We start from the raw sequence: 10,194 nt of genomic DNA, 5'->3' as shown, positions 1-10,194 counted from the left end.
GCTTGTTTCTCTTCTTGTCATTGAGGTTTTGCAGTATCTTTTAGATTTTAGAGATTAGACGCTGATCGGATTTGTCATAACCATGTAGTAGGGCTCATAGCATTGTCCCTATGTTTTCTTCCATGATCTTTATCATTTTAGATTTTATATTTAGGTCTTTGATCCATTTCAAGTTAGTTTTTGTACATGGCGTGAGGTATGAGTCTTGTTTCATTTTTTTCCTGATGGATATCCAGTTATGCCAGCACTGTTTGTTAAAGAGACTGTCTTTTCCCCATTTAACTGATTTTGAGCCTTTGTCAAACATCAGCTGCTCATAAGTGGATGAATTTACATCTGGATTTTCAATTCTGTTCCATTGGTCTATGTATCTGTTGTTGTACCAGTACCAGGCTGTTTTGACTACTGCAGCAGTATAATAAATAAAAAAAAACAAGCCCAGTGCCATCGAGTTGATTCCAACTCATAGTGACCCTATAGGACAAGGTAGAACTGCCCCACAGAGTTTCCAGGGAGCACCTGGCTAATTCAAACTGCCGATCCTTTGGTTAGCAGCTGTAGCACTTAACCACTACACCACCAGGGTTTCTGGCGGTATAATAGTTTCTAAAATCAGGAAGTGTGAGGCCTCCCACTTTGTTCTTCTTTTTCAGCAATGCTTTACTTCTCCAGGGCCTCTTCCCTTTCCGTATGAAGTTGGTAATTTGTTTTTCCATCCCTTAAAAAAAAGTGCCATTGGAATTCTGATTAGGATTACTTTGTATCTGTAGAATAGACATTTTCACAATGTTGAGTCTTCCTATCCATGAGCAAGGTTTGTTTTTCCACTTATGTAGCTCTCTTTTGGTTACTTCAGTAGTGTGTGGTAGTTTTCTTTGTATAGGTCTTTTATGCCTCTGGTTAGACTTATTCCTAAATATTTTATCTTCTTGGAGGCTATTGTAAATGGTACTGATTTGGCGATTTCCTCTTCAATGTTCTCTTTGTTGGTGTAGAGGAATCCAATGATTTTTGTATGTTTATCTTGTATCCTGATACGTTGCTGAATTTTTCTATTAGTTCCAGTAATTTTCTTGTGGATTCTTTGGGGTTGTCTGTGTATAAGATCGTATCATATGCAAATAGAGATACTTTTACTTCTTCCTTACCAATTTGGAAGCCCTTTATGTCTTTTTCTAGCCTAATTGCTCTGTGTTGTTGACAGTTCCTTTTTTCCACTTAATTTTCTGTGCTGAGTTGCTTTTCTTTGTATATTTTCTTTTCTTCCTTTTCATTGTTGTTGCTTGTGTATTATTTGCTGAGTCTGTGTTTTTCTTGTTTTTTATTTTGATGTGTAGGATTGTTAGTTTCCTTTGTGGTTACCTTAATATTTACCCCTATTTTTCTAAGTTTAAACAAATCTTTTATTTCTTTATATCACCTTGACTTCCTCTCCATATTGAAGATCTATGACTAGAATTTTTATTCCCTCATTTCTGTTTTAATGTTGTCATCTTTTATGTAATGATGTGTCTGTTTCCCTGTTTTTGGTGGTTTTTTATCTCAATTTATTTTTGTGATTTCCCTATTTGGGTTGATATCTGGTTGTTCTGTCCTGTGTTCTAGCCTTGGGTTGTTATCTGATGTTATTGGTTGTCTAACCAGAGGACTTCCTTTAGTATTTCTTGTAATTTTGGTTTGGTTTTTGCAATTTCCCTAAACTTCTGTTTATGTGGAAATGTCCTAATTTTGCCTTCATATTTGAGAGACAGTTTTTCTGGATATATAATTCATGTTTGGCAATTTTTGCCTTCAAGGTTTTTTATATGTCCCATTGCCTTCTTGCCTGCATGATTTCTGCTGAGTAAAAAATGACTCTCCTTTGTAGGTGACTTTTTGTTTATTCCTAGCCACTCTTAAAATTCTCTCTTTATCTTTGGTTTTGGCAAGTTTGATTATAATATGTCCTTGTGACTGTCTTTTGGGATCTACCTTCTTTGAGGTTCGATGAGCATCTTGGATTGATATCTTCTCATCTTTTACGATATCAGGAAAGTTTTCTGCCAAAAAATCTTCAAGAATTCTCTCTGTATTTTCTGTTATCCTTCCCTGTTCTGGTACTCCAATCACTTGTAGGTTATTCCTCTTGACAGAATCCCACGTAATTCTTAGTGTTTACATTTTTTAATTCTTTTATCTGATTTTTCCTCAAATATGTTGATGTCAAGTTCTTTATCTTCAATCTCACTAATTCTGAATTCCTTTGCCTCAGTTCTGCTCCTATGACTTTCTATTGAGTTATCTAATTCTGAAATTTTATAGGTATCTTTTGGATTTCCGTTTGCTATCTCTCTATGGATTTTTGAAGCCTATTAAATTTGTCATTATGCTCTTCTCTAATCTTCTTAAGTTCCTCTAATGCTTTGTCTGTGTGCTCCTTTGCTTGCCTGATCTCCTTCTTGATTTCTTGAAGAGTTCTGTATGTTAATCTTTTGAATTCTACCTCTGGTAATTCCCAAAAGTTATCTTCATCTGGAAGATTTCTTGATTCTTTGTTTTGGGACCTTGCTGAAGCCATCATGGTTTGCTTCTTTAAGTGATTTGATATTGGCTTTTGCCTCTGAGCCATCAATAAATTATGGTATTTATTTATTTATTTTGCTTACTGTGTCTTAGCTTCTTGTTTAGTTTTGATATGCCCAAAGTGGCTTCTCAGTTGGGCCAGTTTGATTATTGGCTCCTCTGAATCTCTAACATCCTGTAACTAGGTGGTTAGAGCTGTTACTTGGTATATGAACCCAGGAGTTTGTTTACTTTTCTTGTATGGATTCAGCTCAGGTGTCCAGGTAGTAGGTCATCAAGTGTGTGGTGCAGGCTCTCACCTACAGTGTTAGATGAGCAGGGGTGATTGGTTTAAGCACAGGTATGTGGCTGCAGTAGGGGGTCATGTGCTAAGCAAGGCAGGGGCTGACAACCACCCCTAAGCACCTGTGAGGAAAGCATGTCCCTGTTCCCTAAAACATGTAGGTGGCTGGGTTTTGCAGCCAGACTATGGGTACCTAATGCTGTTGGTCGTAAGGACTAGGAGGCACCACTTCTCTTTGGGCCCCTGTCGTGGGTGGCTACATGGCATGGATGGAGCCATCAGTCCTCAGGCCCCTGATGTGTATAGATGAGGACCCTCCTTAATAGGCAGCATGGTGTCAAATGTCACAAACATGCCTTTCCACCATATAGCTGAAACAGTTGAAGTTAGCTTCAGGTTGTTCTGTGTTAATGAGGGCATACGCTATTGAAATGGGCCCACACAGGCCTATGCAGGGGTGAGAGGCATTCAAAATCCATGAACCCGTTATGCCTGTGCCTCACCAAAGGAGCTGTTTCTGCACTGAGCTCCTCATTAGGGGAGCTGGCAGATTATGTTTTTGCTGATTGTTAATTTGTTCCTTTTCCAAGGCCAGAAGAGTGGCTCAGGTCGCAGGACAGGTCCTACTTCCAGCCCAGGAAAAGTGGCTATCACTGAGGCCAGCTCAGGACTCTGTGCAGAGTGGGAAGGGATCAGGTAAATGGGAGAGAGTTCCCCCCACAAAGGGATGTTTTTTGATCCACGTGGTAGATTAGATGCACGTACTTATCTTTTGCCAATTGAGTGCCACCTTTCCTGACTCTGGAGCCATGAGTGGACTGTCCGCCACTAGGTCTCTACCAATGTGAAAAATGCATCCCAAATGCCACTGCTTGTCTCACCTTGCTCAGGCCAGGGGATCCGGCCTACAGGGTCCAGCTCCTCAAGGCATTTGTACTGTCTCTCCCTCCCCCTGCTGCTCAGTCTGACTCCTCAACTTGGCCTTTATTGTTCAGGGCTCCCATACTGTCATATATAATTGATTCACTTGTTTTTTCGGGTCTTTGTTATAAGAGGGACCACAGGAAGGGTCTAAATTCTCTGCCATCTTGGCCCTTCCTCCCAAGGAGTTGATCTTAATTTTTTTAAATCTATAAATAGAGTCCAACTTTAATTTTCCAGAGATGAAAAGAAACAGTTGTCCCAAGATTTAAAAAAAAAAAAAAAAGCCAAATACCAAAAAGAAGAATAATAAGAGATCAAAAGCTACATCATTGTGATATCTTGAGCAACAAGAATGAACAGATGATCCAGAAATTTTCCAAGGAGGGTAAAAAAATACATAAACAAAAGAGACCACATTGAAGTGAATTAGAGCCGTACACAAAGATTCAATACTGAGTAAATGTTAAAAAGAGTGACACAAGACATTTAAAGTTCTGAAATTCTATGCCCTGACAAGAATCATTCAATTAGAAGTCAGGACCTCATGCATATATTTTTAAGTAAACAACAACTAGTATAATATACTTCCAAATAAACCCTTTCTGAAGTAATTGCTTGAGGGTATAATCCAGCAAAACTAAGGTAAAAATGCATAGCTACACGAAATGAAGTGCTGAAGATTTAGGTGAAAACATCCCTGCTATGTATCAGGCCTAGAAAACAATTAGTATAAAATTAAATCAGAATATTAGTGAGTTCCAAGAAGAATGCCTTAAAATAGAAAGATAAGATATTATCATGCATTGAATTGTGGCCCCCAAAAATATATGTCAACTTGTGGCATCTCCTGTTGGGAGGGGAGATGAGAGGGCACGTGTGGCCAGAAGCTACCCAAATGTACATGAGGAGAGAGAGGGGAGGGAAGTACTGAGCTATTTTATCAGAGGGAGAGCAATTAGGAGTGTATAGCAAGGTGTATGTAAATTTTTGTATGAGAGACTGACTTGATTTGTAAACTTTCACTTAAAGCATAATAAAAATTGATTCAAAAAAAGAAAAAGAAAAAAATATATGTATGTCAACTTGGCTAGGCCATGATTCCCACTATTGTGTAGTTGCCCTCCATTTTGTGATCTGATGTAATTGCCTTTGTGTTCTAAATTCTAATTTCTGCCTGTGGTTAATGAGCCAAGATTAAAACCAAAAATGAAACCCATTGCCATCAAGTTGATTCCAATTCATAGCAACACTATAGGACAGAGTAGAACTGCCCCGCAAGGTTTCCAAGGAATGACTGGTAGATTTGAACTGTCAATCTTTTGGTTAGCAGCTAAGCTCTTAACCACTGCACTACCAGGGCTCCAAGGCAAAATCAGGTTATGTTAAAGAGGTACCCTTGCTCAGGTAGCAGCCCTCGTGGGAAGTTTCCCTGGGGTGTGGCCTGCAACACCTTTTATCTTACAAGAGATAAAAGGAGAGAGAAGTAAGCAGAGAGAGAGAGAGACCTCATTACCACCAAGCAAGAAAAGCCAGGAGCAGAGCACATCCTTTCAACCTGGGCTCCTTGTGCTGAAAGCACCTAAACTAAGAGAAGATTGATGACAAAGACCTCCCCCCAGAGCCAACAGAGAGAAAGACTTCCCCTGGAGCTGGTGCCCTGAATTTGGACTTCTAGCCTACTAGACTGTGAAAGAATAAATTTCTGTTTGTTAAAGCCATCCACTTGTGTTATTTCTGTTATAACAGCACTAGATAACTACGAATTTGGTGTCAGAAGTTTGGGGGGCTGCTCTAACAGGTACCTAAAATGTGGAAGCAGTTTCAACTATGCATGCGTAGAAGCTGGAAGAGTTTCAAGGTGCTTAATAGTAAAAACCTAGATTGCCTTGAACAGACTATTGGTGGAATTATGGACACCAAGGGCAATTCTTATGAGGGCTTAGAAGGAATTGAGGAGAGCTGTAACATCAGAGGTGGCACAGATGGCAAGAAGCAGCAGAAGAGAAACAGCAGCAGCAAAACCAGAAGACCAGTGCGAGACAGAGTAGGAGCCGACCCACAGAGCAAGAGAGCTTATTGCCTTCAGGCAATAAGCTGGGTAGTGTGGCTCAGGGCAGTTGATGGAGCTATGTATGCCAACCCATGGAGTGAGAGAGCTGGGTGCCTTCAGGCCAAGGCTTACTGGTAGAGTAGAGTGCTTCTAGGCACTTATTGGTAAAACTAAAGAGTTCCGTAATAGTTGCATGAGCAGTGCAGAAGCTGGGTTGGCCCAAGAGCCCAGAGGCCCCAAGAGGCCAAGGAGCCAGGAAACAGAAGTTGAAGAGACAAGGAGCACAGGAAGCAGAACTGCTTCAGTCTCAAAGGGTATGGCCACAATCTCTGGGATCTCAAATGGTAGAACCACAGCCTGCTGGGTCTCAAAGGTGGGACCATGGTCTCCTAGGTTTCAAAGAGTCAGATCTTCAACAACTCTGTTCCGGATTGTGGGACCGCCTTTCATGAGTGCCAGTGGGATGGGGCCAGATCCACTGCCTGAAGCTAAGGGGGCAAGGCTGCCAGCCCAAAGAGCAGAACAGGGCCTGCTGGGAACAAGGTGATGGGGTCGCCACTCAGGTGGACTAGGAGAATGGGGCCATCCAATGCCAAGGAAGTAGAGCTGCTATCCCAGTAGGCCTGGAAAGCAGAACTGAAGCCCAGGGCTGAGAGACCTTCATCAAGAATCTGGAAAGCATGGCCAACACCCAGAGTCTGGAGGCCAGGGCCATTGCCTAGGTGGTCTCAGAGAATAGAGTATTATTTTCAAGGCTTGAGAGCTAATGTAAGTTGTTCCACCGGGCTTTTGAATTGTTTAGCGCTCTTCCAATTTCTCCCATTTGTAAGGAAAATGTCTACCTTGTGCCTGTTCCACCATTGTACTTCAGAAGCAGGTAACTTGTATTCTAGATTTTACATAAGTCATGAATTGTGTCCCCCAAAAATATGTGTATCAATTTTGCTAGGCCAAATTCCCAGTATAGTGTGATTGTCCACCATTTTGTCATCTGATGTGATTGTCCTATGGGTTGTAAATCCTACCTCTATGATGTTAACAAGGTAGGACAAGCAGCAGTTATGTTATTGAGGCAGGACTCAATCTACAAGATTGGATTGTGTCTTGAGCCAATCTCTTTTGACATAGAAAAGAGAGAAGCAAGTAGAGAGATAGGGGGACCTCATACTACCAAGAAAGCAGCACCGGGAACAGAGTGCATCCTTTGGGCCTGGGGTCCCTGCAGCTGAGAAGCTCCTCCACCGGGGAAGACTGATGACAGAGACCTTCCTCCAGAGCCGACAGAGAGAGAAAAGCTTCCCCTGGAGCTGATGCCCTGAATTCGGACTTCTAGCCTTCTAGACTGTGAGAGAAGAAATTTCTCTTTGTTAAAGCCACCCACTTGTGGTGTTTCTGTTATAGCAGCACTATATGACTAGGACAACAGATAAAGAGGAATATTGACCCAGGATGGAATTCAGACTTGGAGTTGATTTATGACTTTTGGGATTATAAGATGAGGTGAAAGTTTTTTATACATGGAAAAGACATGAATTTTGGGGGGGATGGAGGGTAGAATGTCATGGTTGAATTGTGTCCCCCCAAAATATGTGTCAGCTTGGCTAGGCCAACTTCCAGTATTGTGTGGTTTTTCTCCATTTTGTGATCTCATATGATTGTCCTATGTGTTGTAAATCCTAATCTCTGCCCGTGGTTAATGAGGCAAGATTAGGTTATGTTAAAGAGATTAGGGTGGGATACAACACCCTTACTCACATCACAGCCCTGAACCAATGTAAGGGGAGTTTCCAGACCTGTATCATCTTTTATCTAACAAGATATAAAAGGAGACAGAAGGGAGCAGAGAGAGGAGAACCTCCTACCACAAAGAAAGAAGAGCTGTGAGCAGAGTACATCCTTTGGACCCAGGGTACCTGTGCTGAGAAACTCCCAGACCCATGGGGAGACTGATGACAATGACCTTCACCTAGAGCCAATAGAAGGAAAAGGCTTCCTTTGTGAGAGAATAAATTTATGTTTGTTAAAGCCATTCACTTGTAGTATGTCTGTTATAGCAGCACTAGATAACTACAGCAACAAAGAGAATGAATAAAGAGTGTGTGATATCAGTAATATAATAAGAACAACATTTGGATCCTCTCTTAATTAACAAGCAAGGCAGCTATACAACAGGTTGGGGAGACTTTTAAAAAATATATTGCTAAAATGTGAGGTAAATTAAAATGTGCAATGATTTTGAGCAAATACTGAAGTCTAAATAAAAGGAATTTATTTCACATGGATGTTAGGAAGTTTTTCATTGATTGGTTCAGGGTTTGTGACACTGGACTGAATGCAAATAAATAGAATTTGCACATATCATTGTGATCTATGATATTTTATACACACACACACACACATATATGCATATATGCATATATAGTGTATTTGGGTGACACAAACAGCTAAGTGCTCAGCTACTAACCAAAAGGTTGACAGCTCAATCCCAGCCAGAAGCACCTGAAGGAAAGACTTGCTACAACTCTATGAAGCTCAGTTCGACTTTGCACCATATGGCGTCACCATGAGTTGGAATTAACTCAATGGCAATTGGTTTCGCACATATATGTATATATACTCTTCATAATAATGTGAATATTTATTAGCTACCTATACTTAAAATGAGAAAAAATGGAGACATATTGTTACAAGGTAAAATGTAATTTTATCAACTTGATGTAAATTGAAAGTTCAAATGACAGAATACGAAAGTACAAAGGAGAGGAGGAGGGGTAGAAGTAGGTTCAAACAAGTAGTTTTACCTTAATGCTATTGTAATATAAGATCCAGCAATTGCTGAGTGGGATAGGAATTTTTCTGACTCTTTGTAAATTGGCTGAGCCCCACAAATGAACCATGAGTCTAAATTTTATCTAGTCTAAATGTTATTATAATTTTATTGGCACCTTTTTTTAGGGCAGTGATTTGGAAAGTAAAGTATCTGGGGATACAAGTAGCTGCCTTCTTTGGCAATGTATTCTCTTGGAAATGTGTCAAACGGGACTTGTTCCAAAAGTATATAGAGATTGACTTTTGCTTTGAAGCATAGTACTGGAAGGCATTAGCGTGTTTTTCCATAGGTAATATTGCTCCTTAAGTCACCGATTCAGTGATCAGATATTACAAATTGTAAAATGAACATATGGTAGCTTTGTGTTTGTTTTGTTTTTAAAGATGTCGTGCCTAATACAAAAGTCATGGTTACCCTTTAGTGTGAGAATTGAAAGTATTATATTTTGCATAGCAAATCTTTGTTATGTCATTTCTATTCTTTGTTAGTAATAGTGCCCATCAACATGTGCATAGATAAGCACATTAGGTTTGTTAACTTCAGCGGACGAACAACTACTGTGGTAGTTGATATTTACATAGAAAATGATAGGAAGCCTGACTCTAGTGCTGTATATTAAAATGTTCTCGGGACAGAAAAAAAAATAGGCAACACTTTATGAATAGAACTTAAATTTGGTTGAAATTTGGAAATGGAATTAATCATTAAAATACCTTTTTGCTCTTTCTCTAGGAAATACTCTTTTTTCAAGTAAGAATAAAATGTAAGAAAATTAGGTAATCTGAAGGCAACTGTGGCCCCCATTTAGAACCTTGAGGTCAGCCACAACTTTATGTATGGTGTTCCTAACATTAAAAAAAAAAATGAGTACATTATATTATCCTTGAATATATTGTGTTTGAATTATATTTTGTAGGTCTCAAATTATTTTGTTAAATCTGAAAAAGATGAAAAATTGAGATTATTATGCAGAAATAATTAAATATTTCTTCGATGATTTCATTAGCATTCTCTTTAGGAATATTTGTAGGATACATAAAAGCTAAACTAAAGTATACACCTGTAATAGTTGTTTCAGTGGTCACAAATGAAATGGAAGCAAGCCATAAGTTTGTTAGGCTAAATGTGTCACATAATTGGTCTAATGGGCAGTAGCCTCTAAAAGGAAATATTATGTTTGGTGATTGGAAAAGTTGTGTGACAGGGTTGTATTCTTTCACCTTACTTATTCAATCTGTATCCTGAACAAGTAATCTGTGAAGCTGGAGTATATGAAGAAGAATGCAGCATCAAGATTGGAGGAAGACTTAATACCTTGCAGTATGCAGATGCTATAACCTTGCTTGCAGAAACTGAAAACTTGAAACACTTACTGATGAAAGTCCAAGACTACAGCCTTCAGTATGCATTATGCCTGATTGTGAAGAAAATAAAAATCCTCACAACTGGACTGATAAACAGCATCATAATAAAATGGAGGAAAAAACTGAAGTTGTCAATGATTTCATCCTACTGGATTAAAATTCAAACATCATACAGTTAGCA

This window comes from Elephas maximus, chromosome 4, assembly GCF_024166365.1.
Source record: "Elephas maximus indicus isolate mEleMax1 chromosome 4, mEleMax1 primary haplotype, whole genome shotgun sequence".
NCBI lineage: Eukaryota > Metazoa > Chordata > Mammalia > Proboscidea > Elephantidae > Elephas > Elephas maximus.
The sequence above is the reverse complement of the archived record's forward strand: the minus strand, read 5'-3'. Positions refer to the sequence as shown.